The 27664-nt window shown below is 40.5% G+C and overlaps 1 protein-coding gene and 68 non-coding genes across 69 annotated transcripts in view; 1 reads left to right on the plus strand and 68 right to left on the minus strand.

Moving 5' to 3' along the window:
• LOC147165207 (ephrin type-B receptor 1-like) overlaps positions 1-27664 on the plus strand; it is a 298813-nt gene that overhangs the window by 58266 nt on the left and 212883 nt on the right. The gene's annotated exons all lie outside the window — the stretch shown is intronic.
• Positions 78-150, minus strand: trnat-agu (transfer RNA threonine (anticodon AGU)). The gene has a single exon. It is a non-coding gene; the product is annotated as a tRNA-Thr (tRNA).
• trnat-agu (transfer RNA threonine (anticodon AGU)) lies at positions 340-412 on the minus strand. The gene has a single exon. It is a non-coding gene; the product is annotated as a tRNA-Thr (tRNA).
• trnat-ugu (transfer RNA threonine (anticodon UGU)) lies at positions 602-674 on the minus strand. The gene has a single exon. It is a non-coding gene; the product is annotated as a tRNA-Thr (tRNA).
• On the minus strand, positions 1124-1196 carry trnat-ugu (transfer RNA threonine (anticodon UGU)). Its single transcript has one exon. It is a non-coding gene; the product is annotated as a tRNA-Thr (tRNA).
• trnat-ugu (transfer RNA threonine (anticodon UGU)) lies at positions 1646-1718 on the minus strand. The gene has a single exon. It is a non-coding gene; the product is annotated as a tRNA-Thr (tRNA).
• Positions 1906-1978, minus strand: trnat-cgu (transfer RNA threonine (anticodon CGU)). The gene has a single exon. It is a non-coding gene; the product is annotated as a tRNA-Thr (tRNA).
• Positions 2168-2240, minus strand: trnat-agu (transfer RNA threonine (anticodon AGU)). The gene has a single exon. It is a non-coding gene; the product is annotated as a tRNA-Thr (tRNA).
• trnat-agu (transfer RNA threonine (anticodon AGU)) lies at positions 2430-2502 on the minus strand. The gene has a single exon. It is a non-coding gene; the product is annotated as a tRNA-Thr (tRNA).
• On the minus strand, positions 2692-2764 carry trnat-ugu (transfer RNA threonine (anticodon UGU)). Its single transcript has one exon. It is a non-coding gene; the product is annotated as a tRNA-Thr (tRNA).
• Positions 3214-3286, minus strand: trnat-ugu (transfer RNA threonine (anticodon UGU)). Its single transcript has one exon. It is a non-coding gene; the product is annotated as a tRNA-Thr (tRNA).
• On the minus strand, positions 3736-3808 carry trnat-ugu (transfer RNA threonine (anticodon UGU)). Its single transcript has one exon. It is a non-coding gene; the product is annotated as a tRNA-Thr (tRNA).
• On the minus strand, positions 3996-4068 carry trnat-cgu (transfer RNA threonine (anticodon CGU)). Its single transcript has one exon. It is a non-coding gene; the product is annotated as a tRNA-Thr (tRNA).
• On the minus strand, positions 4520-4592 carry trnat-ugu (transfer RNA threonine (anticodon UGU)). The gene has a single exon. It is a non-coding gene; the product is annotated as a tRNA-Thr (tRNA).
• Positions 4780-4852, minus strand: trnat-cgu (transfer RNA threonine (anticodon CGU)). Its single transcript has one exon. It is a non-coding gene; the product is annotated as a tRNA-Thr (tRNA).
• On the minus strand, positions 5042-5114 carry trnat-agu (transfer RNA threonine (anticodon AGU)). The gene has a single exon. It is a non-coding gene; the product is annotated as a tRNA-Thr (tRNA).
• Positions 5304-5376, minus strand: trnat-agu (transfer RNA threonine (anticodon AGU)). The gene has a single exon. It is a non-coding gene; the product is annotated as a tRNA-Thr (tRNA).
• trnat-ugu (transfer RNA threonine (anticodon UGU)) lies at positions 5828-5900 on the minus strand. Its single transcript has one exon. It is a non-coding gene; the product is annotated as a tRNA-Thr (tRNA).
• Positions 6350-6422, minus strand: trnat-ugu (transfer RNA threonine (anticodon UGU)). The gene has a single exon. It is a non-coding gene; the product is annotated as a tRNA-Thr (tRNA).
• trnat-ugu (transfer RNA threonine (anticodon UGU)) lies at positions 6872-6944 on the minus strand. The gene has a single exon. It is a non-coding gene; the product is annotated as a tRNA-Thr (tRNA).
• On the minus strand, positions 7132-7204 carry trnat-cgu (transfer RNA threonine (anticodon CGU)). The gene has a single exon. It is a non-coding gene; the product is annotated as a tRNA-Thr (tRNA).
• Positions 7394-7466, minus strand: trnat-agu (transfer RNA threonine (anticodon AGU)). Its single transcript has one exon. It is a non-coding gene; the product is annotated as a tRNA-Thr (tRNA).
• On the minus strand, positions 7656-7728 carry trnat-agu (transfer RNA threonine (anticodon AGU)). Its single transcript has one exon. It is a non-coding gene; the product is annotated as a tRNA-Thr (tRNA).
• On the minus strand, positions 7918-7990 carry trnat-ugu (transfer RNA threonine (anticodon UGU)). Its single transcript has one exon. It is a non-coding gene; the product is annotated as a tRNA-Thr (tRNA).
• On the minus strand, positions 8440-8512 carry trnat-ugu (transfer RNA threonine (anticodon UGU)). Its single transcript has one exon. It is a non-coding gene; the product is annotated as a tRNA-Thr (tRNA).
• Positions 8700-8772, minus strand: trnat-cgu (transfer RNA threonine (anticodon CGU)). Its single transcript has one exon. It is a non-coding gene; the product is annotated as a tRNA-Thr (tRNA).
• Positions 9224-9296, minus strand: trnat-ugu (transfer RNA threonine (anticodon UGU)). Its single transcript has one exon. It is a non-coding gene; the product is annotated as a tRNA-Thr (tRNA).
• On the minus strand, positions 9484-9556 carry trnat-cgu (transfer RNA threonine (anticodon CGU)). The gene has a single exon. It is a non-coding gene; the product is annotated as a tRNA-Thr (tRNA).
• On the minus strand, positions 9746-9818 carry trnat-agu (transfer RNA threonine (anticodon AGU)). The gene has a single exon. It is a non-coding gene; the product is annotated as a tRNA-Thr (tRNA).
• trnat-agu (transfer RNA threonine (anticodon AGU)) lies at positions 10008-10080 on the minus strand. Its single transcript has one exon. It is a non-coding gene; the product is annotated as a tRNA-Thr (tRNA).
• trnat-ugu (transfer RNA threonine (anticodon UGU)) lies at positions 10532-10604 on the minus strand. The gene has a single exon. It is a non-coding gene; the product is annotated as a tRNA-Thr (tRNA).
• On the minus strand, positions 10792-10864 carry trnat-ugu (transfer RNA threonine (anticodon UGU)). The gene has a single exon. It is a non-coding gene; the product is annotated as a tRNA-Thr (tRNA).
• On the minus strand, positions 11054-11126 carry trnat-agu (transfer RNA threonine (anticodon AGU)). Its single transcript has one exon. It is a non-coding gene; the product is annotated as a tRNA-Thr (tRNA).
• On the minus strand, positions 11316-11388 carry trnat-agu (transfer RNA threonine (anticodon AGU)). Its single transcript has one exon. It is a non-coding gene; the product is annotated as a tRNA-Thr (tRNA).
• trnat-ugu (transfer RNA threonine (anticodon UGU)) lies at positions 12100-12172 on the minus strand. Its single transcript has one exon. It is a non-coding gene; the product is annotated as a tRNA-Thr (tRNA).
• trnat-cgu (transfer RNA threonine (anticodon CGU)) lies at positions 12622-12694 on the minus strand. Its single transcript has one exon. It is a non-coding gene; the product is annotated as a tRNA-Thr (tRNA).
• On the minus strand, positions 13408-13480 carry trnat-agu (transfer RNA threonine (anticodon AGU)). The gene has a single exon. It is a non-coding gene; the product is annotated as a tRNA-Thr (tRNA).
• trnat-cgu (transfer RNA threonine (anticodon CGU)) lies at positions 13930-14002 on the minus strand. Its single transcript has one exon. It is a non-coding gene; the product is annotated as a tRNA-Thr (tRNA).
• Positions 14192-14264, minus strand: trnat-agu (transfer RNA threonine (anticodon AGU)). Its single transcript has one exon. It is a non-coding gene; the product is annotated as a tRNA-Thr (tRNA).
• Positions 14454-14526, minus strand: trnat-agu (transfer RNA threonine (anticodon AGU)). The gene has a single exon. It is a non-coding gene; the product is annotated as a tRNA-Thr (tRNA).
• On the minus strand, positions 15238-15310 carry trnat-cgu (transfer RNA threonine (anticodon CGU)). Its single transcript has one exon. It is a non-coding gene; the product is annotated as a tRNA-Thr (tRNA).
• Positions 15500-15572, minus strand: trnat-agu (transfer RNA threonine (anticodon AGU)). The gene has a single exon. It is a non-coding gene; the product is annotated as a tRNA-Thr (tRNA).
• On the minus strand, positions 16024-16096 carry trnat-agu (transfer RNA threonine (anticodon AGU)). The gene has a single exon. It is a non-coding gene; the product is annotated as a tRNA-Thr (tRNA).
• trnat-cgu (transfer RNA threonine (anticodon CGU)) lies at positions 16546-16618 on the minus strand. The gene has a single exon. It is a non-coding gene; the product is annotated as a tRNA-Thr (tRNA).
• Positions 16808-16880, minus strand: trnat-agu (transfer RNA threonine (anticodon AGU)). Its single transcript has one exon. It is a non-coding gene; the product is annotated as a tRNA-Thr (tRNA).
• trnat-agu (transfer RNA threonine (anticodon AGU)) lies at positions 17594-17666 on the minus strand. Its single transcript has one exon. It is a non-coding gene; the product is annotated as a tRNA-Thr (tRNA).
• trnat-agu (transfer RNA threonine (anticodon AGU)) lies at positions 18118-18190 on the minus strand. Its single transcript has one exon. It is a non-coding gene; the product is annotated as a tRNA-Thr (tRNA).
• Positions 18640-18712, minus strand: trnat-cgu (transfer RNA threonine (anticodon CGU)). The gene has a single exon. It is a non-coding gene; the product is annotated as a tRNA-Thr (tRNA).
• trnat-agu (transfer RNA threonine (anticodon AGU)) lies at positions 18906-18978 on the minus strand. The gene has a single exon. It is a non-coding gene; the product is annotated as a tRNA-Thr (tRNA).
• trnat-ugu (transfer RNA threonine (anticodon UGU)) lies at positions 19430-19502 on the minus strand. Its single transcript has one exon. It is a non-coding gene; the product is annotated as a tRNA-Thr (tRNA).
• Positions 19692-19764, minus strand: trnat-agu (transfer RNA threonine (anticodon AGU)). The gene has a single exon. It is a non-coding gene; the product is annotated as a tRNA-Thr (tRNA).
• trnat-agu (transfer RNA threonine (anticodon AGU)) lies at positions 19954-20026 on the minus strand. Its single transcript has one exon. It is a non-coding gene; the product is annotated as a tRNA-Thr (tRNA).
• Positions 20738-20810, minus strand: trnat-ugu (transfer RNA threonine (anticodon UGU)). The gene has a single exon. It is a non-coding gene; the product is annotated as a tRNA-Thr (tRNA).
• trnat-cgu (transfer RNA threonine (anticodon CGU)) lies at positions 21258-21330 on the minus strand. The gene has a single exon. It is a non-coding gene; the product is annotated as a tRNA-Thr (tRNA).
• trnat-agu (transfer RNA threonine (anticodon AGU)) lies at positions 21520-21592 on the minus strand. The gene has a single exon. It is a non-coding gene; the product is annotated as a tRNA-Thr (tRNA).
• trnat-agu (transfer RNA threonine (anticodon AGU)) lies at positions 22044-22116 on the minus strand. Its single transcript has one exon. It is a non-coding gene; the product is annotated as a tRNA-Thr (tRNA).
• Positions 22306-22378, minus strand: trnat-ugu (transfer RNA threonine (anticodon UGU)). The gene has a single exon. It is a non-coding gene; the product is annotated as a tRNA-Thr (tRNA).
• Positions 22566-22638, minus strand: trnat-cgu (transfer RNA threonine (anticodon CGU)). The gene has a single exon. It is a non-coding gene; the product is annotated as a tRNA-Thr (tRNA).
• trnat-agu (transfer RNA threonine (anticodon AGU)) lies at positions 23352-23424 on the minus strand. Its single transcript has one exon. It is a non-coding gene; the product is annotated as a tRNA-Thr (tRNA).
• trnat-cgu (transfer RNA threonine (anticodon CGU)) lies at positions 23874-23946 on the minus strand. Its single transcript has one exon. It is a non-coding gene; the product is annotated as a tRNA-Thr (tRNA).
• Positions 24136-24208, minus strand: trnat-agu (transfer RNA threonine (anticodon AGU)). The gene has a single exon. It is a non-coding gene; the product is annotated as a tRNA-Thr (tRNA).
• trnat-ugu (transfer RNA threonine (anticodon UGU)) lies at positions 24660-24732 on the minus strand. Its single transcript has one exon. It is a non-coding gene; the product is annotated as a tRNA-Thr (tRNA).
• Positions 24922-24994, minus strand: trnat-agu (transfer RNA threonine (anticodon AGU)). Its single transcript has one exon. It is a non-coding gene; the product is annotated as a tRNA-Thr (tRNA).
• Positions 25184-25256, minus strand: trnat-ugu (transfer RNA threonine (anticodon UGU)). Its single transcript has one exon. It is a non-coding gene; the product is annotated as a tRNA-Thr (tRNA).
• Positions 25444-25516, minus strand: trnat-cgu (transfer RNA threonine (anticodon CGU)). Its single transcript has one exon. It is a non-coding gene; the product is annotated as a tRNA-Thr (tRNA).
• On the minus strand, positions 25706-25778 carry trnat-agu (transfer RNA threonine (anticodon AGU)). The gene has a single exon. It is a non-coding gene; the product is annotated as a tRNA-Thr (tRNA).
• On the minus strand, positions 25968-26040 carry trnat-agu (transfer RNA threonine (anticodon AGU)). Its single transcript has one exon. It is a non-coding gene; the product is annotated as a tRNA-Thr (tRNA).
• trnat-ugu (transfer RNA threonine (anticodon UGU)) lies at positions 26752-26824 on the minus strand. Its single transcript has one exon. It is a non-coding gene; the product is annotated as a tRNA-Thr (tRNA).
• On the minus strand, positions 27272-27344 carry trnat-cgu (transfer RNA threonine (anticodon CGU)). The gene has a single exon. It is a non-coding gene; the product is annotated as a tRNA-Thr (tRNA).

Raw genomic sequence — 27664 nt, forward strand, 5'->3', positions numbered from 1 at the left:
AAACACTAAATGCAGGCATGACAATGCAGAGCAATGAATTATCTGCACTATATTGGTTTCGGTAAGTAATCACTGAAAGGCCCAGGTAAGAATTGAACTCACGACCCCTGGTTTACTAGACCAGTGCTCTAACCACTGAGCTACAAGGCCTTATAGTTTTCACAACATTACTTTAAAACAGCAAATTAACTTGGTTCTGGCTGAATGGTGAATTCCATTGACAGTAAAATTCAAAGGAGTGAGGAGGAATATTGGCTCCCAGAGACCCTAAATACAGACATGACAATGCAGTACTACAAAATATGCAAAGATTATTTGGTGAGTCAATGATTCCCTAACAGGCCCCAGTGAGAATTGAACTCACGACCCCTGGTTTACTAGACCAGTGCTCTAACCACTGAGCTACAAAGCCTTATGGTATTGGCAACATTACTTTAAAACAGCAAATTAACTTGGTTCTGGCTGAATGGTGACTTCCATTGATTGTAAAATTCAGAGGAGTGAGGAGTAATATTGGCTCCCAGAGACCCTAAATACAGACATGACAATGACGTACTACAAAATATGCAAAGATTATTTGGTGAGCCAAAAATTCCCTAAAAGGCCCCAGTGAGATTTGAACTCACGACCCCTGGTTTACAAGAACAGTGCTCTAACCACTGAGATACGAGGCCTAAAGTTTATAGCAACATTACTTACAAAAAGCAAATGAATCTGGTTCTGGCTAAACTACGGTTCTTTGACAGTAACGATCAGAGTAGTGAGGAGGAATATTAACTCCCAGAGACCCTAAATACAGACATGACAATGCAGTACTACAAAATATGCAAAGAATATTTGGTGAGTCAATGATTCCCTAACAGGCCCAAGTGAGTATTGAACTCACTACCCCTGGTTTACTAGACTAGCGCTCTAACCACTGAGCTCCAAGGCCTTATGGTATTGGCACCATGACTTTAAAACAGAAAATTAACCTGGTTCTGGCTGAATGGTGAATTCCATTGACAGTAAAATTCAGAGTAGTGAGGAGGAATATTGGCTCCCAGAGACCCTATATACAGACATGACAATGACGTACTACAAAATATGCAAAGATTATTTGGTGAGTCAAAAATTCCCTAAAAGGCCCCAGTGAGATTTGAACTCACGACCCCTGGTTTACAAGAACAGTGCTCTAACCACTGAGATACGAGGCCTAAAGTTTATAGCAACATGACTTACAAAAAGCAAATGAATCTGGTTCTGGCTAAACTACGGTTCTTTGACAGTAACGATCAGAGTAGTGAGGAGGAATATTAACTCCCAGAGACCCTAAATACAGACATGACAATGCAGTACTACAAAATATGCAAAGAATATTTGGTGAGTCAATGATTCCCTAACAGGCCCAAGTGAGTATTGAACTCACTACCCCTGGTTTACTAGACTAGCGCTCTAACCACTGAGCTCCAAGGCCTTATGGTATTGGCACCATGACTTTAAAACAGAAAATTAACCTGGTTCTGGCTGAATGGTGAATTCCATTGACAGTAAAATTCAGAGTAGTGAGGAGGAATATTGGCTCCCAGAGACCCTAAATACAGACATGACAATGACGTACTACAAAATATGCAAAGATTATTTGGTGAGTCAATTATTCCCTCACAGGCCCCAGTGAGAATTGAACTCACGACCCCTGGTTTACAAGACCAGTGCGCTAACAACTGAGCTACGAGGCCTTAAGTTTATAGTAACATGACTTACAAAAAGCAAATGAATCTGGTTCTGGCTAAACTAAGGTTCTTTGACAGTAACTATCAGAGTAGTAAGGGCGAATATTAACTCCCAGAGACCCTAAATGCAGACATGACAATGTAGTACTACAAAATATGCAAAGTTTATTTGGTGAGTCAATGATTTCCTAAAAGGCCCCAGTGAGAATTGAACGCACGACCCCTGGTTTACGAGACCAGTACTCTAACCACTGAGCTATGAAGCCTTTCGGTGTAGGTAACATGACTTTAAAAAAGCAAATTAAGCGGATTCTTGCTGAATAGCAGATTTAATTCACAGTAACTATCAGGGTCGTGAGGAAAAATATCACCCCCGTGAAACACTAAATGCAGGCATGACAATGCAGAGCAATGAATTATCTGCACTATATTGGTTTCGGTAAGTAATCACTGAAAGGCCCAGGTAAGAATTGAACTCACGACCCCTGGTTTACTAGACCAGTGCTCTAACCACTGAGCTACAAGGCCTTATAGTTTTCACAACATTACTTTAAAACAGCAAATTAACTTGGTTCTGGCTGAATGGTGAATTCCATTGACAGTAAAATTCAAAGGAGTGAGGAGGAATATTGGCTCCCAGAGACCCTAAATACAGACATGACAATGCAGTACTACAAAATATGCAAAGATTATTTGGTGAGTCAATGATTCCCTAACAGGCCCCAGTGAGAATTGAACTCACGACCCCTGGTTTACTAGACCAGTGCTCTAACCACTGAGCTACAAAGCCTTATGGTATTGGCAACATTACTTTAAAACAGCAAATTAACTTGGTTCTGGCTGAATGGTGACTTCCATTGATTGTAAAATTCAGAGGAGTGAGGAGTAATATTGGCTCCCAGAGACCCTAAATACAGACATGACAATGACGTACTACAAAATATGCAAAGATTATTTGGTGAGCCAAAAATTCCCTAAAAGGCCCCAGTGAGATTTGAACTCACGACCCCTGGTTTACAAGAACAGTGCTCTAACCACTGAGATACGAGGCCTAAAGTTTATAGCAACATTACTTACAAAAAGCAAATGAATCTGGTTCTGGCTAAACTACGGTTCTTTGACAGTAACGATCAGAGTAGTGAGGAGGAATATTAACTCCCAGAGACCCTAAATACAGACATGACAATGCAGTACTACAAAATATGCAAAGAATATTTGGTGAGTCAATGATTCCCTAACAGGCCCAAGTGAGTATTGAACTCACTACCCCTGGTTTACTAGACTAGCGCTCTAACCACTGAGCTCCAAGGCCTTATGGTATTGGCACCATGACTTTAAAACAGAAAATTAACCTGGTTCTGGCTGAATGGTGAATTCCATTGACAGTAAAATTCAGAGTAGTGAGGAGGAATATTGGCTCCCAGAGACCCTATATACAGACATGACAATGACGTACTACAAAATATGCAAAGATTATTTGGTGAGTCAAAAATTCCCTAAAAGGCCCCAGTGAGATTTGAACTCACGACCCCTGGTTTACAAGAACAGTGCTCTAACCACTGAGATACGAGGCCTAAAGTTTATAGCAACATGACTTACAAAAAGCAAATGAATCTGGTTCTGGCTAAACTACGGTTCTTTGACAGTAACGATCAGAGTAGTGAGGAGGAATATTAACTCCCAGAGACCCTAAATACAGACATGACAATGCAGTACTACAAAATATGCAAAGAATATTTGGTGAGTCAATGATTCCCTAACAGGCCCAAGTGAGTATTGAACTCACTACCCCTGGTTTACTAGACTAGCGCTCTAACCACTGAGCTCCAAGGCCTTATGGTATTGGCACCATGACTTTAAAACAGAAAATTAACCTGGTTCTGGCTGAATGGTGAATTCCATTGACAGTAAAATTCAGAGTAGTGAGGAGGAATATTGGCTCCCAGAGACCCTAAATACAGACATGACAATGACGTACTACAAAATATGCAAAGATTATTTGGTGAGTCAATTATTCCCTCACAGGCCCCAGTGAGAATTGAACTCACGACCCCTGGTTTACAAGACCAGTGCGCTAACAACTGAGCTATGAGGCCTTAAGTTTATAGTAACATGACTTACAAAAAGCAAATGAATCTGGTTCTGGCTAAACTAAGGTTCTTTGACAGTAACTATCAGAGTAGTAAGGGCGAATATTAACTCCCAGAGACCCTAAATACAGACATGACAATGCAGTACTACAAAATATGCAAAGTTTATTTGGTGAGTCAATGATTTCCTAAAAGGCCCCAGTGAGAATTGAACTCACGACCCCTGGTTTACGAGACCAGTACTCTAACCACTGAGCTGTGAAGCCTTTCGGTCGAGGTAATATTACTTTAAAAAAGCAAATTAACCTGATTCTTGCTGAATAGCAGATTTAATTCACAGTAACTATCAGGGTCGTGGAAAAAAATATCACCCCCGTGAAACCCTAAATGCGGGCATGACAATGCAGAGCAATGAATTATCTGCACTATATAGGTTTAGGTAAGTAATCACTGAAAGGCCCAGGTGAGAATTGAACTCACAACCCCTGGTTTACTAGACCTGTGCGCTAACCACTGAGCTACAAAGCCTTATGGTATTTGCAACATTACTTTAAAACAGCAAATTAACTTGGTTCTGGCTGAATGGTGAATTCCATTGATTGTAAAATTCAGAGTAGTGAGGAGGAATATTGGCTCCCAGAGACCCTAAATACAGACATGACAATGACGTACTACAAAATATGCAAAGATTATTTGGTGAGTCAATTATTCCCTCACAGGCCCCAGTGAGAATTGAACTCACGACCCCTGGTTTACAAGACCAGTGCGCTAACAACTGAGCTACGAGGCCTTAAGTTTATAGTAACATGACTTACAAAAAGCAAATGAATCTGGTTCTGGCTAAACTAAGGTTCTTTGACAGTAACTATCAGAGTAGTAAGGGTGAATATTAACTCCCAGAGACCCTAAATGCAGACATGACAATGCAGTACTACAAAATATGCAAAGTTTATTTGGTGAGTCAATGATTTCCTAAAAGGCCCCAGTGAGAATTGAACTCACGACCCCTGGTTTACGAGACCAGTACTCTAACCACTGAGCAATGAAGCCTTTCGGTGTAGGTAAAATGACTTTAAAAAAGCAAATTAACCGGATTCTTGCTGAATAGCAGATTTAATTCACAGTAACTATCAGGGTCGTGAGGAAAAATATCACCCCCGTGAAACCCTAAATGCAGGCATGACAATGCAAAGCAATGAATTATCTGCACTATATTGGTTTCGGTAAGTAATCAATGAAAGGCCCAGGTGAGAATTGAACTCACGACCCCTTGTTTACTAGACCAGTGCTCTAACCACTGAGCTACAAGGCCTTATAGTGTTCGCAACATTACTTTAAAAAAGCAAATTAACGTGGTTCTGGCTGAATGGTGAATTCCATTGACAGTAAAATTCAAAGGAGTAAGGAGGAATATTGGCTCCCAGAGACCCTAAATACAGACATGACAATGCAGTACTTCAAAATATGCAAAGATTATTTGGTGAGTCAATGATTCCCTAACAGGCCCCAGTGAGAATTGAACTCACGACCCCTGGTTTACTAGACCAGTGCTCTAACCACTGAGCTACAAAGCCTTACGGTATTGGCAACATTACTTTAAAACAGCAAATTAACTTGGTTCTGGCGGAATGGTGAATTCCATTGACAGTAAAATTCAAAGGGGTGAGGAGGAATATTGGCTCCCAGCGACCCTAAATACAGACATGACAATGCAGTACTACAAAATATGCAAAGATTATTTGGTGAGTCATTGTTTCCCTAACAGGCCCCAGTGAGAATTGAACACACAACCCCTGGTTTACTAGACAAGTGCTCTAACCACTGAGCTACAAAGCCTTATGGTATTGTCAACATTACTTTAAAACAGCAAATTAACTTGGTTCTGGCCGAATGGTGACTTCCATTGATTGTAAAATTCAGAGGAGTGAGGAGGAATATTGGCTCCCAGAGACCCTAAATACAGACATGACAATGACGTACTACAAAATATGCAAAGATTATTTGGTGAGCCAAAAATTCCCTAAAAGGCCCCAGTGAGATTTGAACTCACGACCCCTGGTTTACAAGAACAGTGCTCTAACCACTGAGATACGAGGCCTAAAGTTTATAGCAACATTACTTACAAAAAGCAAATGAATCTGGTTCTGGCTAAACTACGGTTCTTTGACAGTAACGATCAGAGTAGTGAGGAGGAATATTAACTCCCAGAGACCCTAAATACAGACATGACAATGCAGTACTACAAAATATGCAAAGAATATTTGGTGAGTCAATGATTCCCTAACAGGCCCAAGTGAGTATTGAACTCACTACCCCTGGTTTACTAGACTAGCGCTCTAACCACTGAGCTCCAAGGCCTTATGGTATTGGCACCATGACTTTAAAACAGAAAATTAACCTGGTTCTGGCTGAATGGTGAATTCCATTGACAGTAAAATTCAGAGTAGTGAGGAGGAATATTGGCTCCCAGAGACCCTATATACAGACATGACAATGACGTACTACAAAATATGCAAAGATTATTTGGTGAGTCAAAAATTCCCTAAAAGGCCCCAGTGAGATTTGAACTCACGACCCCTGGTTTACAAGAACAGTGCTCTAACCACTGAGATACGAGGCCTAAAGTTTATAGCAACATGACTTACAAAAAGCAAATGAATCTGGTTCTGGCTAAACTACGGTTCTTTGACAGTAACGATCAGAGTAGTGAGGAGGAATATTAACTCCCAGAGACCCTAAATACAGACATGACAATGCAGTACTACAAAATATGCAAAGAATATTTGGTGAGTCAATGATTCCCTAACAGGCCCAAGTGAGTATTGAACTCACTACCCCTGGTTTACTAGACTAGCGCTCTAACCACTGAGCTCCAAGGCCTTATGGTATTGGCACCATGACTTTAAAACAGAAAATTAACCTGGTTCTGGCTGAATGGTGAATTCCATTGACAGTAAAATTCAGAGTAGTGAGGAGGAATATTGGCTCCCAGAGACCCTAAATACAGACATGACAATGACGTACTACAAAATATGCAAAGATTATTTGGTGAGTCAATTATTCCCTCACAGGCCCCAGTGAGAATTGAACTCACGACCCCTGGTTTACAAGACCAGTGCGCTAACAACTGAGCTACGAGGCCTTAAGTTTATAGTAACATGACTTACAAAAAGCAAATGAATCTGGTTCTGGCTAAACTAAGGTTCTTTGACAGTAACTATCAGAGTAGTAAGGGCGAATATTAACTCCCAGAGACCCTAAATGCAGACATGACAATGTAGTACTACAAAATATGCAAAGTTTATTTGGTGAGTCAATGATTTCCTAAAAGGCCCCAGTGAGAATTGAACGCACGACCCCTGGTTTACGAGACCAGTACTCTAACCACTGAGCTATGAAGCCTTTCGGTGTAGGTAACATGACTTTAAAAAAGCAAATTAAGCGGATTCTTGCTGAATAGCAGATTTAATTCACAGTAACTATCAGGGTCGTGAGGAAAAATATCACCCCCGTGAAACACTAAATGCAGGCATGACAATGCAGAGCAATGAATTATCTGCACTATATTGGTTTCGGTAAGTAATCACTGAAAGGCCCAGGTAAGAATTGAACTCACGACCCCTGGTTTACTAGACCAGTGCTCTAACCACTGAGCTACAAGGCCTTATAGTTTTCACAACATTACTTTAAAACAGCAAATTAACTTGGTTCTGGCTGAATGGTGAATTCCATTGACAGTAAAATTCAAAGGAGTGAGGAGGAATATTGGCTCCCAGAGACCCTAAATACAGACATGACAATGCAGTACTACAAAATATGCAAAGATTATTTGGTGAGTCAATGATTCCCTAACAGGCCCCAGTGAGAATTGAACTCACGACCCCTGGTTTACTAGACCAGTGCTCTAACCACTGAGCTACAAAGCCTTATGGTATTGGCAACATTACTTTAAAACAGCAAATTAACTTGGTTCTGGCTGAATGGTGAATTCCATTGACAGTAAAATTCAGAGTAGTGAGGAGGAATATTGGCTCCCAGAGACCCTATATACAGACATGACAATGACGTACTACAAAATATGCAAAGATTATTTGGTGAGTCAAAAATTCCCTAAAAGGCCCCAGTGAGATTTGAACTCACGACCCCTGGTTTACAAGAACAGTGCTCTAACCACTGAGATACGAGGCCTAAAGTTTATAGCAACATGACTTACAAAAAGCAAATGAATCTGGTTCTGGCTAAACTACGGTTCTTTGACAGTAACGATCAGAGTAGTGAGGAGGAATATTAACTCCCAGAGACCCTAAATACAGACATGACAATGCAGTACTACAAAATATGCAAAGAATATTTGGTGAGTCAATGATTCCCTAACAGGCCCAAGTGAGTATTGAACTCACTACCCCTGGTTTACTAGACTAGCGCTCTAACCACTGAGCTCCAAGGCCTTATGGTATTGGCACCATGACTTTAAAACAGAAAATTAACCTGGTTCTGGCTGAATGGTGAATTCCATTGACAGTAAAATTCAGAGTAGTGAGGAGGAATATTGGCTCCCAGAGACCCTAAATACAGACATGACAATGACGTACTACAAAATATGCAAAGATTATTTGGTGAGTCAATTATTCCCTCACAGGCCCCAGTGAGAATTGAACTCACGACCCCTGGTTTACAAGACCAGTGCGCTAACAACTGAGCTACGAGGCCTTAAGTTTATAGTAACATGACTTACAAAAAGCAAATGAATCTGGTTCTGGCTAAACTAAGGTTCTTTGACAGTAACTATCAGAGTAGTAAGGGCGAATATTAACTCCCAGAGACCCTAAATACAGACATGACAATGCAGTACTACAAAATATGCAAAGTTTATTTGGTGAGTCAATGATTTCCTAAAAGGCCCCAGTGAGAATTGAACTCACGACCCCTGGTTTACGAGACCAGTACTCTAACCACTGAGCTGTGAAGCCTTTCGGTCGAGGTAATATTACTTTAAAAAAGCAAATTAACCTGATTCTTGCTGAATAGCAGATTTAATTCACAGTAACTATCAGGGTCGTGGAAAAAAATATCACCCCCGTGAAACCCTAAATGCGGGCATGACAATGCAGAGCAATGAATTATCTGCACTATATAGGTTTAGGTAAGTAATCACTGAAAGGCCCAGGTGAGAATTGAACTCACAACCCCTGGTTTACTAGACCTGTGCGCTAACCACTGAGCTACAAAGCCTTATGGTATTTGCAACATTACTTTAAAACAGCAAATTAACTTGGTTCTGGCTGAATGGTGAATTCCATTGATTGTAAAATTCAGAGTAGTGAGGAGGAATATTGGCTCCCAGAGACCCTAAATACAGACATGACAATGACGTACTACAAAATATGCAAAGATTATTTGGTGAGTCAATTATTCCCTCACAGGCCCCAGTGAGAATTGAACTCACGACCCCTGGTTTACAAGACCAGTGCGCTAACAACTGAGCTACGAGGCCTTAAGTTTATAGTAACATGACTTACAAAAAGCAAATGAATCTGGTTCTGGCTAAACTAAGGTTCTTTGACAGTAACTATCAGAGTAGTAAGGGTGAATATTAACTCCCAGAGACCCTAAATGCAGACATGACAATGCAGTACTACAAAATATGCAAAGTTTATTTGGTGAGTCAATGATTTCCTAAAAGGCCCCAGTGAGAATTGAACTCACGACCCCTGGTTTACGAGACCAGTACTCTAACCACTGAGCAATGAAGCCTTTCGGTGTAGGTAAAATGACTTTAAAAAAGCAAATTAACCGGATTCTTGCTGAATAGCAGATTTAATTCACAGTAACTATCAGGGTCGTGAGGAAAAATATCACCCCCGTGAAACCCTAAATGCAGGCATGACAATGCAAAGCAATGAATTATCTGCACTATATTGGTTTCGGTAAGTAATCAATGAAAGGCCCAGGTGAGAATTGAACTCACGACCCCTTGTTTACTAGACCAGTGCTCTAACCACTGAGCTACAAGGCCTTATAGTGTTCGCAACATTACTTTAAAAAAGCAAATTAACGTGGTTCTGGCTGAATGGTGAATTCCATTGACAGTAAAATTCAAAGGAGTAAGGAGGAATATTGGCTCCCAGAGACCCTAAATACAGACATGACAATGCAGTACTTCAAAATATGCAAAGATTATTTGGTGAGTCAATGATTCCCTAACAGGCCCCAGTGAGAATTGAACTCACGACCCCTGGTTTACTAGACCAGTGCTCTAACCACTGAGCTACAAAGCCTTACGGTATTGGCAACATTACTTTAAAACAGCAAATTAACTTGGTTCTGGCGGAATGGTGAATTCCATTGACAGTAAAATTCAAAGGGGTGAGGAGGAATATTGGCTCCCAGCGACCCTAAATACAGACATGACAATGCAGTACTACAAAATATGCAAAGATTATTTGGTGAGTCATTGTTTCCCTAACAGGCCCCAGTGAGAATTGAACACACAACCCCTGGTTTACTAGACAAGTGCTCTAACCACTGAGCTACAAAGCCTTATGGTATTGTCAACATTACTTTAAAACAGCAAATTAACTTGGTTCTGGCCGAATGGTGACTTCCATTGATTGTAAAATTCAGAGGAGTGAGGAGGAATATTGGCTCCCAGAGACCCTAAATACAGACATGACAATGACGTACTACAAAATATGCAAAGATTATTTGGTGAGTCAAAAATTCCCTAAAAGGCCCCAGTGAGATTTGAACTCACGACCCCTGGTTTACAAGACCAGTGCGCTAACAACTGAGCTACGAGGCCTTAAGTTTATAGTAACATGACTTACAAAAAGCAAATGAATCTGGTTCTGGCTAAACTAAGGTTCTTTGACAGTAACTATCAGAGTAGTAAGGGCGAATATTAACTCCCAGAGACCCTAAATACAGACATGACAATGCAGTACTACAAAATATGCAAAGTTTATTTGGTGAGTCAATGATTTCCTAAAAGGCCCCAGTGAGAATTGAACTCACGACCCCTGGTTTACAAGACCAGTACTCTAACCACTGAGCTATGAAGCCTTTCGGTCGAGGTAGCATGACTTTAAAAAAGCAAATTAACCGGATTCTTGCTGAATAGCAGATTTAATTCACAGTAACTATCAGGGTCGTGGGGAAAAAAATCACCCCTGTGAAACCCTAAATGGAGGCATGACAAAGCAGAGCAATGAATTATCTGCACTATATTGGTTTAGGTAAGTATTCACTGAAAGGCCCAGGTGAGAATTGAATTCACGACCCCTGGTTTACTAGACCAGTGCTCTAACCACTGAGCTACAAGGCCTTATAGTGTTGGCAGCATTACTTTAAAACAGCAAATTAACTTGGTTCTGGCTGAATGGTGAATTCCATTGACAGTAAAATTCAAAGGAGTGAGGAGGAATATTGGCTCCCAGCGACCCTAAATACAGACATGACAATGCAGTACTACAAAATATGCAAAGATTATTTGGTGAGTCAATGATTCCCTAACAGGCCCCAGTGAGAATTGAACTCACGACCCCTGGTTTACTAGACCAGTGCTCTAACCACTGAGCTACAAAGCCTTATGGTATTGGCAACATTACTTTAAAACAGCAAATTAACTTGGTTCTGGCTGAATGGTGACTTCCATTGATTGTAAAATTCAGAGGAGTGAGGAGTAATATTGGCTCCCAGAGACCCTAAATACAGACATGACAATGACGTACTACAAAATATGCAAAGATTATTTGGTGAGCCAAAAATTCCCTAAAAGGCCCCAGTGAGATTTGAACTCACGACCCCTGGTTTACAAGAACAGTGCTCTAACCACTGAGATACGAGGCGTAAAGTTTATAGCAACATTACTTACAAAAAGCAAATGAATCTGGTTCTGGCTAAACTACGGTTCTTTGACAGTAACGATCAGAGTAGTGAGGAGGAATATTAACTCCCAGAGACCCTAAATACAGACATGACAATGCAGTACTACAAAATATGCAAAGAATATTTGGTGAGTCAATGATTCCCTAACAGGCCCAAGTGAGTATTGAACTCACTACCCCTGGTTTACTAGACTAGCGCTCTAACCACTGAGTTCCAAGGCCTTATGGTATTGGCACCATGACTTTAAAACAGAAAATTAACCTGGTTCTGGCTGAATGGTGAATTCCATTGACAATAAAATTCAGAGTAGTGAGGAGGAATATTGGCTCCCAGAGACCCTATATACAGACATGACAATGACGTACTACAAAATATGCAAAGATTATTTGGTGAGCCAAAAATTCCCTAAAAGGCCCCAGTGAGATTTGAACTCACGACCCCTGGTTTACAAGAACAGTGCTCTAACCACTGAGATACGAGGCCTAAAGTTTATAGCAACATGACTTACAAAAAGCAAATGAATCTGGTTCTGGCTAAACTACGGTTCTTTGACAGTAACGATCAGAGTAGTGAGGAGGAATATTAACTCCCAGAGACCCTAAATACAGACATGACAATGCAGTACTACAAAATATGCAAATAATATTTGGTGAGTCAATGATTCCCTAACAGGCCCAAGTGAGTATTGAACTCACTACCCCTGGTTTACTAGACTAGCGCTCTAACCACTGAGCTCCAAGGCCTTATGGTATTGGCACCATGACTTTAAAACAGAAAATTAACCTGGTTCTGGCTGAATGGTGAATTCCATTGACAGTAAAATTCAGAGTAGTGAGGAGGAATATTGGCTCCCAGAGACCCTATATACAGACATGACAATGCAGTACTACAAAATATGCAAAGATTATTTGGTGAGTCAATGATTTCCTAAAAGGCCCCAGTGAGAATTGAACTCACGACCCCTGGTTTACGAGACCAGTACTCTAACCACTGAGCTATGAAGCCTTTCGGTCGAGGTAATATTACTTTAAAAAAGCAAATTAACCTGATTCTTGCTGAATAGCAGATTTAATTCACAGTAACTATCAGGGTCGTGGAAAAAAATATCACCCCCGTGAAACCCTAAATGCAGGCATGACAATGCAGAGCAATGAATTATCTGCACTATATTGGTTTAGGTAAGTAATCACTGAAAGGCCCAGGTGAGAATTGAACTCACAACCCCTGGTTTACTAGACCTGTGCGCTAACCACTGAGCTACAAAGCCTTATGGTATTTGCAACATTACTTTAAAACAGCAAATTAACTTGGTTCTGGCTGAATGGTGAATTCCATTGATTGTAAAATTCAGAGTAGTGAGGAGGAATATTGGCTCCCAGAGACCCTAAATACAGACATGACAATGCAGTACTACAAAATATGCAAAGATTATTTGGTGAGTCAATGATTCCCTAACAGGCCCCAGTGAGAATTGATCTCACTACCCCTGGTTTAATAGACAAGTGCTCTAACCACTGAGCTACAAGGACTTGTGGTATTGGTACCATGACTTTAAAACAGAAATTTAACCTGGTTCTGGCTGAATGGTGAATTCCATTGACAGTAAAATTCAGAGTAGTGAGGAGGAATATTGGCTCACAGAGACCCTAAATACAGACATGACAATGACGTACTAAAAAATATGCAAAGATTATTTGGTGAGTCAATGATTCCCTAACAGGCCCCTGTGAGAATTGAACTCACGACCACTGGTTTACTAGACCAGTGCTCTAACCACTGAGCTACAAAGCCTTATGGCATTGGCAACATTACTTTAAAACAGCAAATTAACTTGGTTCTGGCTGAATGGTGAATTCCATTGACAGTAAAATTCAAAGGAGTGAGGAGGAATATTGGCTCCCAGAGACCCTAAATACAGACATGACAATGACGTACTAAAAAATATGCAAAGATTATTTGGTGAGTCAATGATTCCCTCACAGGCCCCAGTGAGAATTGAACTCACAGCCCCTGGTTTACAAGACCAGTGCACTAACAACTGAGCTACGAGGCCTTAAGTTTATAGTAGCATGACTTACAAAAAGCAAATGAATCTGGTTCTGGCTAAACTCAGGTTCTTTGACAGTAACTATCAGAGTAGTAAGGGTGAATATTAACTCCCAGAGACCCTAAATGCAGACATGACAATGCAGTACTAGAAAATATGCAAAGTTTATTTGGTGAGTCAATGATTTCCTAAAAGGCCCCAGTGAGAATTGAACTCACGACCCCTGGTTTACGAGACCAGTACTCTAACCACTGAGCAATGAAGCCTTTCGGTGTAGGTAAAATGACTTTAAAAAAGCAAATTAACCGGATTCTTGCTGAATAGCAGATTTAATTCACAGTAACTATCAGGGTCGTGAGGAAAAATATCACCCCCGTGAAACCCTAAATGCAGGCATGACAATGCAAAGCAATGAATTATCTGCACTATATTGGTTTCGGTAAGTAATCAATGAAAGGCCCAGGTGAGAATTGAACTCACGACCCCTTGTTTACTAGACCAGTGCTCTAACCACTGAGCTACAAGGCCTTATAGTGTTCGCAACATTACTTTAAAAAAGCAAATTAACGTGGTTCTGGCTGAATGGTGAATTCCATTGACAGTAAAATTCAAAGGAGTAAGGAGGAATATTGGCTCCCAGAGACCCTAAATACAGACATGACAATGCAGTACTTCAAAATATGCAAAGATTATTTGGTGAGTCAATGATTCCCTAACAGGCCCCAGTGAGAATTGAACTCACGACCCCTGGTTTACTAGACCAGTGCTCTAACCACTGAGCTACAAAGCCTTACGGTATTGGCAACATTACTTTAAAACAGCAAATTAACTTGGTTCTGGCGGAATGGTGAATTCCATTGACAGTAAAATTCAAAGGGGTGAGGAGGAATATTGGCTCCCAGCGACCCTAAATACAGACATGACAATGCAGTACTACAAAATATGCAAAGATTATTTGGTGAGTCATTGTTTCCCTAACAGGCCCCAGTGAGAATTGAACACACAACCCCTGGTTTACTAGACAAGTGCTCTAACCACTGAGCTACAAAGCCTTATGGTATTGTCAACATTACTTTAAAACAGCAAATTAACTTGGTTCTGGCTGAATGGTGACTTCCATTGATTGTAAAATTCAGAGGAGTGAGGAGGAATATTGGCTCCCAGAGACCCTAAATACAGACATGACAATGACGTACTACAAAATATGCAAAGATTATTTGGTGAGTCAAAAATTCCCTAAAAGGCCCCACTGAGATTTGAACTCACGACCCCTGGTTTACAAGACCAGTGCGCTAACAACTGAGCTACGAGGCCTTAAGTTTATAGTAACATGACTTACAAAAAGCAAATGAATCTGGTTCTGGCTAAACTAAGGTTCTTTGACAGTAACTATCAGAGTAGTAAGGGCGAATATTAACTCCCAGAGACCCTAAATACAGACATGACAATGCAGTACTACAAAATATGCAAAGTTTATTTGGTGAGTCAATGATTTCCTAAAAGGCCCCAGTGAGAATTGAACTCACGACCCCTGGTTTACGAGACCAGTACTCTAACCACTGAGCTATGAAGCCTTTCGGTCGAGGTAACTTGACTTTAAAAATGCAAATTAACCGGATTCTTGCTGAATAGCAGATTTAATTCACAGTAACTATCAGGGTCGTGGGGAAAAAAATCACCCCTGTGAAACCCTAAATGGAGGCATGACAAAGCAGAGCAATGAATTATCTGCACTATATTGGTTTAGGTAAGTATTCACTGAAAGGCCCAGGTGAGAATTGAATTCACGACCCCTGGTTTACTAGACCAGTGCTCTAACCACTGAGCTACAAGGCCTTATAGTGTTGGCAGCATTACTTTAAAACAGCAAATTAACTTGGTTCTGGCTGAATGGTGAATTCCATTGACAGTAAAATTCAAAGGAGTGAGGATTAATATTGGCTCCCAGCGACCCTAAATACAGACATGACAATGACGTACCACAAAATATGCAAAGATTATTTGGTGAGTCAATGATTCCCTAAAAGGCCCCAGTTAGAATTGAACTCACGACCCCTGGTTTACTAGACCAGTGATCTAACCACTGAGCTACAAAGCCTTATGGTATCGGCAACATTACTTTAAAACAGCAAATTAACTTGGTTCTGGCTGAATGGTGAATTCCATTGATTGTAAAATTCAGAGGAGTGAGGAGGAATATTGGCTCCCAGAGACCCTAAATACAGACATGACAATGCAGTACTTCAAAATATGCAAAGATTATTTGGTGAGTCAATGATTCCCTAACAGGCCCCAGTGAGAATTGAACTCACAACCCCTGGTTTACTAGACCAGTGCTCTAACCACTGAGCTACAAAGCCTTATGGTATTGGCAACATTACTTTAAAACAGCAAATTAACTTGGTTCTGGCTGAATGGTGACTTCCATTGATTGTAAAATTCAGAGGAGTGAGGAGGAATATTGGCTCCCAGAGACCCTAAATACAGACATGACAATGACGTACTACAAAATATGCAAAGATTATTTGGTGAGTCAAAAATTCCCTAAAAGGCCCCTGTGAGACTTGAACTCACGACCCCTGGTTTACAAGACCAGTGCACTAACAACTGAGCTACAAGGCCTTAAGTTTATAGCAACATGACTTACAAAAAGCAAATGAATCTGGTTCTGGCTAAACTAAGGTTCTTTGACAGTAACTATCAGAGTAGTAAGGGCGAATATTAACTCCCAGAGACCCTAAATACAGACATGACAATGCAGTACTACAAAATATGCAAAGTTTATTTGGTGAGTCAATGATTTCCTAAAAGGCCCAAATGAGAATTGAACTCACGACCCCTGGTTTACGAGACCAGTACTCTAACCACTGAGCTATGAAGCCTTTCGGTCGAGGTAACATGACTTTAAAAAAGCAAATTAACCGGATTCTTGCTGAATAGCAGATTTAATTCACAGTAACTATCAGGGTCGTGGGGAAAAATATCAACCCCGTGAAACCCTAAATGGAGGCATGACAATGCAGAGCAATGAATTATCTGCACTACATTGGTTTAGGTAAGTAATCACTGAAAGGCCCAGGTGAGAATTGAATTCACGACCCCTGGTTTACTAGACCAGTGCTCTAACCACTGAGCTACAAGGCCTTATAGTGTTGGCAGCATTACTTTAAAACAGCAAATTAACTTGGTTCTGGCTGAATGGTGAATTCCATTGACAGTAAAATTCAGAGTCGTGAGGAGGAATATTGGCTCCCAGACACCCTAAATACAGACATGACAATGACGTACTACAAAAAATGCAAAGATTATTTGGTGAGTCAATGATTCCCTAACAGGCCCCAGTTAGAATTGAACTCACGACCCCTGGTTTACTAGACCAGTGATCTAACCACTGAGCTACAAAGCCTTATGGTATCGGCAACATTACTTTAAAACAGCAAATTAACTTGGTTCTGGCTGAATGGTGAATTCCATTGATTGTAAAATTCAGAGTAGTGAGGAGGAATATTGGCTCCCAGAGACCCTAAATACAGACATGACAATGCAGTACTACAAAATATGCAAAGTTTATTTGGTGAGTCAATGATTTCCTAAAAGTTCCCAGTGAGAATTGAACTCACGACCTCTGGTTTACAAGACCAGTACTCTAACCACTGACCTATGAAGCCTTTCGTTGTAGGTAACATGACTTTAAAAAAGCAAATTAACCGGATTCTTGCTGAATAGCAGATTTAATTCACAGTAACTATCAGGGTCGTGGGGAAAAAAATCACCCCTGTGAAACCCTAAATGGAGGCATGACAAAGCAGAGCAATGAATTATCTGCACTATATTGGTTTAGGTAAGTAATCACTGAAAGGCCCAGGTGAGAATTGAATTCACGACCCCTGGTTTACTAGACCAGTGCTCTAACCACTGAGCTACAAGGCCTTATAGTGTTGGCAGTGTTACTTTAAAACAGCAAATTAACTTGGTTCTGGCTGAATGGTGAATTCCATTGACAGTAAAATTCAAAGGAGTGAGGATTAATATTGGCTCCCAGCGACCCTAAATACAGACATGACAATGACGTACTACAAAATATGCAAAGATTATTTGGTGAGTCAATGATTCCCTAAAAGGCCCCAGTTAGAATTGAACTCACGACCCCTGGTTTACTAGACCAGTGATCTAACCACTGAGCTACGAAGCCTTATGGTATCGGCAACATTACTTTAAAACAGCAAATTAACTTGGTTCTGGCTGAATGGTGAATTCCATTGATTGTAAAATTCAGAGGAGTGAGGAGGAATATTGGCTCCCAGAGACCCTAAATACAGACATGACAATGCAGTACTTCAAAATATGCAAAGATTATTTGGTGAGTCAATGATTCCCTAACAGGCCCCAGTGAGAATTGAACTCACGACCCCTGGTTTACTAGACCAGTGCTCTAACCACTGAGCTACAAAGCCTTATGGTATTGGCAACATTACTTTAAAACAGCAAATTAACTTGGTTCTGGCTGAATGGTGACTTCCATTGATTGTAAAATTCAGAGGAGTGAGGAGGAATATTGGCTCCCAGAGACCCTAAATACAGACATGACAATGACGTACTACAAAATATGCAAAGATTATTTGGTGAGTCAAAAATTCCCTAAAAGGCCCCTATGAGACTTGAACTCACGACCCCTGGTTTACAAGACCAGTGCGCTAACAACTGAGCTACAAGGCCTTAAGTTTATAGTAACATGACTTACAAAAAGCAAATGAATCTGGTTCTGGCTAAACTAAGGTTCTTTGACAGTAACTATCAGAGTAGTAAGGGCGAATATTAACTCCCAGAGACCCTAAATACAGACATGACAATGCAGTACTACAAAATATGCAAAGTTTATTTGGTGAGTCAATGATTTCCTAAAAGGCCCAAGTGAGAATTGAACTCACGACCCCTGGTTTACGAGACCAGTACTCTAACCACTGAGCTATGAAGCCTTTCGGTCGAGGTAACATGACTTTAAAAAAGCAAATTAACCGGATTCTTGCTGAATAGCAGATTTAATTCACAGTAACTATCAAGGTCGTGGGGAAAAATATCAACCCCGTGAAACCCTAAATGGAGGCATGACAATGCAGAGCAATGAATTATCTGCACTACATTGGTTTAGGTAAGTAATCAATCACTGAAAGGCCCAGGTGAGAATTGAATTCACGACCCCTGGTTTACTAGACCAGTGCTCTAACCACTGAGCTACAAGGCCTTATAGTGTTGGCAGCATTACTTTAAAACAGCAAATTAACTTGGTTCTGGCTGAATGGTGAATTCCATTGACAGTAAAATTCAGAGTCGTGAGGAGGAATATTGGCTCCCAGACACCCTAAATACAGACATGACAATGACGTACTACAAAAAATGCAAAGATTATTTGGTGAGTCAATGATTCCCTAACAGGCCCCAGTTAGAATTGAACTCACGACCCATGGTTTACTAGACCAGTGATCTAACCACTGAGCTACAAAGCCTTATGGTATCGGCAACATTACTTTAAAACAGCAAATTAACTTGGTTCTGGCTGAATGGTATATTCCATTGATTGTAAAATTCAGAGTAGTGAGGAGGAATATTGGCTCCCAGAGACCCTAATTACAGACATGACAATGCAGTACTACAAAATATGCAAAGTTTATTTGGTGAGTCAATGATTTCCTAAAAGTTCCCAGTGAAAATTGAACTCACGACCTCTGGTTTACAAGACCAGTACTCTAACCACTGAGCTATGAAGGCTTTCAGTGTAGGTAACATGACTTTAAAAAAGCAAATTAACCGGATTCTTGCTGAATAGCAGATTTAATTCACAGTAACTATCAGGGTCGTGGGGAAAAAAATCACCCTTGTGAAACCCTAAATGCAGGCATGACAATGCAGAGCAATGAATTACCTGCACTATATTGGTTTCGGTAAGTAATCACTGAAAGGCCCAGGTGAGAATTGAACTCACGACCCCTGGTTTACTAGACCAGTGCTCTAACCACTGAGCTACAAGGCCATATAGTTTTCACAACATTACTTTAAAACAGCAAATTAACTTGGTTCTGGCTGAATGGTGAATTCCATTGACAGTAAAATTCAAAGGAGTGAGGAGGAATATTGGCTCCCAGAGACCCTAAATACAGACATGACAATGCAGTACTACAAAATATGCAAAGATTATTTGGTGAGTCAATGATTCCCTAACAGGCCCCAGTGAGAATTGAACTCACGACCCCTGGTTTACTAGACCAGTGCTCTAACCACTGAGCTACAAAGCCTTATGGTATTGGCAACATTACTTTAAAACAGCAAATTAACTTGGTTCTGGCTGAATGGTGACTTCCATTGATTGTAAAATTCAGAGGAGTGAGGAGGAATATTGGCTCCCAGAGACCCTAAATACAGACATGACAATGACGTACTACAAAATATGCAAAGATTATTTGGTGAGTCAAAAATTCCCTGAAAGGCCCCAGTGAGATTTGAACTCACGACCCCTGGTTTACAAGAACAGTGCTCTAAACACTGAGATACGAGGCCTAAAGTTTATAGCAACATGACTTACAAAAAGCAAATGAATCTGGTTCTGGCTAAACTACGGTTATTTGACAGTAACGATCAGAGTAGTGAGGAGGAATATTATCTCCCAGAGACCCTAAATACAGACATGACAATGCAGTACTACAAAATATGCAAAGAATATTTGGTGAGTCAATGATTCCCTAACAGGCCCAAGTGAGTATTGAACTCACTACCCCTGGTTTACTAGACTAGCGCTCTAACCACTGAGCTCCAAGGCTTTATGGTATTGGCACCATGACTTTAAAACAGAAAATTAACCTGGTTCTGGCTGAATGGTGAATTCCATTGACAGTAAAATTCAGAGTAGTGAGGAGGAATATTGGCTCCCAGAGACCCTAAATACAGACATGACAATGACGTACTACAAAATATGCAAAGATTATTTGGTGAGTCAAAAATTCCCTAAAAGGCCCCAGTGAGATTTGAACTCACGACCCCTGGTTTACAAGAACAGTGCTCTAACCACTGAGATACGAGGCCTAAAGTTTATAGCAACATGACTTACAAAAAGCAAATGAATCTGGTTCTGGCTAAACTACGGTTCTTTGACAGTAACGATCAGAGTAGTGAGAAGGAATATTAACTCCCAGAGACCCTAAATACAGACATGACAATGCAGTACTACAAAATATGCAAAGATTATTTGGTGAGTCAATGATTCCCTCACAGGCCCCAGTGAGAATTTAACTCACGACCCCTGGTTTACAAGACCAGTGCGCTAACAACTGAGCTACGAGGCCTTAAGTTTATAGTAACATGACTTACAAAAAGCAAATGAATCTGGTTCTGGCTAAACTAAGGTTCTTTGACAGTAACTATCAGAGTAGTAAGGGCGAATATTAACTCCCAGAGACCCTAAATACAGACATGACAATGCAGTACTACAAAATATGCAAAGTTTATTTGGTGAGTCAATGATTTCCTAAAAGGCCCCAGTGAGAATTGAACTCACGACCCCTGGTTTACGAGACCAGTACTCTAACCACTGAGCTATGAAGCCTTTCGGTCGAGGTAGCATGACTTTAAAAAAGCAAATTAACCGGATTCTTGCTGAATAGCAGATTTAATTCACAGTAACTATCAGGGTCGTGGGGAAAAAAATCACCCCTGTGAAACCCTAAATGGAGGCATGACAAAGCAGAGCAATGAATTATCTGCACTATATTGGTTTAGGTAAGTATTCACTGAAAGGCCCAGGTGAGAATTGAATTCACGACCCCTGGTTTACTAGACCAGTGCTCTAACCACTGAGCTACAAGGCCTTATAGTGTTGGCAGCATTACTTTAAAACAGCAAATTAACTTGGTTCTGGCTGAATGGTGAATTCCATTGACAGTAAAATTCAAAGGAGTGAGGATTAATATTGGCTCCCAGCGACCCTAAATACAGACATGACAATGACGTACTACAAAATATGCAAAGATTATTTGGTGAGTCAATGATTCCCTAAAAGGCCCCAGTTAGAATTGAACTCACGACCCCTGGTTTACTAGACCAGTGATCTAACCACTGAGCTACAAAGCCTTATGGTATCGGCAACATTACTTTAAAACAGCAAATTAACTTGGTTCTGGCTGAATGGTGAATTCCATTGATTGTAAAATTCAGAGGAGTGAGGAGGAATATTGGCTCCCAGAGACCCTAAATACAGACATGACAATGCAGTACTTCAAAATATGCAAAGATTATTTGGTGAGTCAATGATTCCCTAACAGGCCCCAGTGAGAATTGAACTCACAACCCCTGGTTTACTAGACCAGTGCTCTAACCACTGAGCTACAAAGCCTTATGGTATTGGCAACATTACTTTAAAACAGCAAATTAACTTGGTTCTGGCTGAATGGTGACTTCCATTGATTGTAAAATTCAGAGGAGTGAGGAGGAATATTGGCTCCCAGAGACCCTAAATACAGACATGACAATGACGTACTACAAAATATGCAAAGATTATTTGGTGAGTCAAAAATTCCCTAAAAGGCCCCAGTGAGATTTGAACTCACGACCCCTGGTTTACAAGACCAGTGCGCTAACAACTGAGCTACGAGGCCTTAAGTTTATAGTAACATGACTTACAAAAAGCAAATGAATCTGGTTCTGGCTAAACTAAGGTTCTTTGACAGTAACTATCAGAGTAGTAAGGGCGAATATTAACTCCCAGAGACCCTAAATACAGACATGACAATGCAGTACTACAAAATATGCAAAGTTTATTTGGTGAGTCAATGATTTCCTAAAAGGCCCCAGTGAGAATTGAACTCACGACCCCTGGTTTACGAGACCAGTACTCTAACCACTGAGCTATGAAGCCTTTCGGTCGAGGTAACTTGACTTTAAAAATGCAAATTAACCGGATTCTTGCTGAATAGCAGATTTAATTCACAGTAACTATCAGGGTCGTGGGGAAAAAAATCACCCCTGTGAAACCCTAAATGGAGGCATGACAAAGCAGAGCAATGACTTATCTGCACTATATTGGTTTAGGTAAGTATTCACTGAAAGGCGCAGGTGAGAATTGAATTCACGACCCCTGGTTTACTAGACCAGTGCTCTAACCACTGAGCTACAAGGCCTTATAGTGTTGGCAGCATTACTTTAAAACAGCAAATTAACTTGGTTCTGGCTGAATGGTGAATTCCATTGACAGTAAAATTCAAAGGAGTGAGGATTAATATTGGCTCCCAGCGACCCTAAATACAGACATGACAATGACGTACCACAAAATATGCAAAGATTATTTGGTGAGTCAATGATTCCCTAAAAGGCCCCAGTTAGAATTGAACTCACGACCCCTGGTTTACTAGACCAGTGATCTAACCACTGAGCTACAAAGCCTTATGGTATCGGCAACATTACTTTAAAACAGCAAATTAACTTGGTTCTGGCTGAATGGTGAATTCCATTGATTGTAAAATTCAGAGGAGTGAGGAGGAATATTGGCTCCCAGAGACCCTAAATACAGACATGACAATGCAGTACTTCAAAATATGCAAAGATTATTTGGTGAGTCAATGATTCCCTAACAGGCCCCAGTGAGAATTGAACTCACAACCCCTGGTTTACTAGACCAGTGCTCTAACCACTGAGCTACAAAGCCTTATGGTATTGGCAACATTACTTTAAAACAGCAAATTAACTTGGTTCTGGCTGAATGGTGACTTCCATTGATTGTAAAATTCAGAGGAGTGAGGAGGAATATTGGCTCCCAGAGACCCTAAATACAGACATGACAATGACGTACTACAAAATATGCAAAGATTATTTGGTGAGTCAAAAATTCCCTAAAAGGCCCCTGTGAGACTTGAACTCACGACCCCTGGTTTACAAGACCAGTGCGCTAACAACTGAGCTACAAGGCCTTAAGTTTATAGCAACATGACTTACAAAAAGCAAATGAATCTGGTTCTGGCTAAACTAAGGTTCTTTGACAGTAACTATCAGAGTAGTAAGGGCGAATATTAACTCCCAGAGACCCTAAATACAGACATGACAATGCAGTACTACAAAATATGCAAAGTTTATTTGGTGAGTCAATGATTTCCTAAAAGGCCCAAATGAGAATTGAACTCACGACCCCTGGTTTACGAGACCAGTACTCTAACCACTGAGCTATGAAGCCTTTCGGTCGAGGTAACATGACTTTAAAAAAGCAAATTAACCGGATTCTTGCTGAATAGCAGATTTAATTCACAGTAACTATCAGGGTCGTGGGGAAAAATATCAACCCCGTGAAACCCTAAATGGAGGCATGACAATGCAGAGCAATGAATTATCTGCACTACATTGGTTTAGGTAAGTAATCACTGAAAGGCCCAGGTGAGAATTGAATTCACGACCCCTGGTTTACTAGACCAGTGCTCTAACCACTGAGCTACAAGGCCTTATAGTGTTGGCAGCATTACTTTAAAACAGCAAATTAACTTGGTTCTGGCTGAATGGTGAATTCCATTGACAGTAAAATTCAGAGTCGTGAGGAGGAATATTGGCTCCCAGACACCCTAAATACAGACATGACAATGACGTACTACAAAAAATGCAAAGATTATTTGGTGAGTCAATGATTCCCTAACAGGCCCCAGTTAGAATTGAACTCACGACCCATGGTTTACTAGACCAGTGATCTAACCACTGAGCTACAAAGCCTTATGGTATCGGCAACATTACTTTAAAACAGGAAATTAACTTGGTTCTGGCTGAATGGTATATTCCATTGATTGTAAAATTCAGAGTAGTGAGGAGGAATATTGGCTCCCAGAGACCCTAATTACAGACATGACAATGCAGTACTACAAAATATGCAAAGTTTATTTGGTGAGTCAATGATTTCCTAAAAGTTCCCAGTGAAAATTGAACTCACGACCTCTGGTTTACAAGACCAGTACTCTAACCACTGAGCTATGAAGGCTTTCAGTGTAGGTAACATGACTTTAAAAAAGCAAATTAACCGGATTCTTGCTGAATAGCAGATTTAATTCACAGTAACTATCAGGGTCGTGGGGAAAAAAATCACCCTTGTGAAACCCTAAATGGAGGCATGACAAAGCAGAGCAATGAATTATCTGCACTATATTGGTTTAGGTAAGTAATCACTGAAAGGCCCAGGTGAGAATTGAATTCACGACCCCTGGTTTACTAGACCAGTGCTCTAACCACTGAGCTACAAGGCCTTATAGTGATGGCAACATTACTTTAAAACAGCAAATTAACTTGGTTCTGGCTGAATGGTGACTTCCATTGATTGTAAAATTCAGAGGAGTGAGGAGGAATATTGGCTCCCAGAAACCCTAAATACAGACATGACAATGACGTACTACAAAATATGCAAAGATTATTTGGTGAGTCAAAAATTCCCTAAAAGGCCCCAGTGAGACTTGAACTCACGACCCCTGGTTTACAAGACCAGTGCTCTATCCACTGAGCTACAAGGACTTAAGTTTATAGTAACATGACTTACAAAAAGCAAATGAATCTGGTTCTGGCTAAACTAAGGTTCTTTGACAGTAACTATCAGAGTAGTAAGGGCGAATATTAACTCCCAGAGACCCTAAATGCAGACATGACAATGCAGTACTACAAAATATGCAAAGTTTATTTGGTGAGTCAATGATTTCCTAAAAGGCCCCAGTGAGAATTGAACTCACGACCCCTGGTTTACGAGACCAGTACTCTAACCACTGAGCTATGAAGCCTTTCGGTGTAGGTAACATGACTTTAAAAAAGCAAATTAACCGGATTCTTGCTGAATAGCAGATTTAATTCACAGTAACTATCAGGGTTGTGAGGAAAAATATCACCCCCGTGAAACCCTAAATGCAGGCATGACAATGCAGAGCAATGAATTACCTGCACTATATTGGTTTCGGTAAGTAATCACTGAAAGGCCCAGGTGAGAATTGAACTCACGACCCCTGGTTTACTAGACCAGTGCTCTAACCACTGAGCTACAAGGCCATATAGTTTTCGCAACATTACTTTAAAACAGCAAATTAACTTGGTTCTGGCTGAATGGTGAATTCCATTGACAGTAAAATTCAAAGGAGTGAGGAGGAATATTGGCTCCCAGAGACCCTAAATACAGACATGACAATGCAGTACTACAAAATATGCAAAGATTATTTGGTGAGTCAATGATTCCCTAACAGGCCCCAGTGAGAATTGAACTCACGACCCCTGGTTTACTAGACCAGTGCTCTAACCACTGAGCTACAAAGCCTTATGGTATTGGCAACATTACTTTAAAACAGCAAATTAACTTGGTTCTGGCTGAATGGTGACTTCCATTGATTGTAAAATTCAGAGGAGTGAGGAGGAATATTGGCTCCCAGAGACCCTAAATACAGACATGACAATGACGTACTACAAAATATGCAAAGATTATTTGGTGAGTCAAAAATTCCCTGAAAGGCCCCAGTGAGATTTGAACTCACGACCCCTGGTTTACAAGAACAGTGCTCTAAACACTGAGATACGAGGCCTAAAGTTTATAGCAACATGACTTACAAAAAGCAAATGAATCTGGTTCTGGCTAAACTACGGTTATTTGACAGTAACGATCAGAGTAGTGAGGAGGAATATTATCTCCCAGAGACCCTAAATACAGACATGACAATGCAGTACTACAAAATATGCAAAGAATATTTGGTGAGTCAATGATTCCCTAACAGGCCCAAGTGAGTATTGAACTCACTACCCCTGGTTTACTAGACTAGCGCTCTAACCACTGAGCTCCAAGGCTTTATGGTATTGGCACCATGACTTTAAAACAGAAAATTAACCTGGTTCTGGCTGAATGGTGAATTCCATTGACAGTAAAATTCAGAGTAGTGAGGAGGAATATTGGCTCCCAGAGACCCTAAATACAGACATGACAATGACGTACTACAAAATATGCAAAGATTATTTGGTGAGTCAAAAATTCCCTAAAAGGCCCCAGTGAGATTTGAACTCACGACCCCTGGTTTACAAGAACAGTGCTCTAACCACTGAGATACGAGGCCTAAAGTTTATAGCAACATGACTTACAAAAAGCAAATGAATCTGGTTCTGGCTAAACTACGGTTCTTTGACAGTAACGATCAGAGTAGTGAGGAGGAATATTAACTCCCAGAGACCCTAAATACAGACATGACAATGCAGTACTACAAAATATGCAAAGATTATTTGGTGAGTCAATGATTCCCTCACAGGCCCCAGTGAGAATTTAACTCACGACCCCTGGTTTACAAGACCAGTGCGCTAACAACTGAGCTACGAGGCCTTAAGTTTATAGTAACATGACTTACAAAAAGCAAATGAATCTGGTTCTGGCTAAACTAAGGTTCTTTGACAGTAACTATCAGAGTAGTAAGGGCGAATATTAACTCCCAGAGACCCTAAATACAGACATGACAATGCAGTACTACAAAATATGCAAAGTTTATTTGGTGAGTCAATGATTTCCTAAAAGGCCCCAGTGAGAATTGAACTCACGACCCCTGGTTTACGAGACCAGTACTCTAACCACTGAGCTATGAAGCCTTTCGGTTGAGGTAATATGACTTTAAAAAAGCAAATTAACCTGATTCTTGCTGAATAGCAGATTTAATTCACAGTAACTATCAGGGTCGTGAGGAAAAATATCACCCCCGTGAAACCCTAAATGCAGGCATGACAATGGAGAGCAATGAATTATCTACACTATATTGGTTTCGGTAAGTAATCAATGAAAGACCCAGGTGAGAATTGAACTCACAACCCCTTGTTTACTAGACCAGTGCTCTAACCACTGAGCTACAAGGCCTTATAGTGTTCGCAACATTACTTTAAAACAGCAAATTAACTTGGTTATGGCTGAATGG

This window comes from Leptonotus elevatus, chromosome 11, assembly GCF_054856555.1.
Source record: "Leptonotus elevatus isolate MCC_2025b chromosome 11, RoL_Lele_1.0, whole genome shotgun sequence".
Taxonomy (NCBI): Eukaryota; Metazoa; Chordata; class Actinopteri; order Syngnathiformes; family Syngnathidae; genus Leptonotus; species Leptonotus elevatus.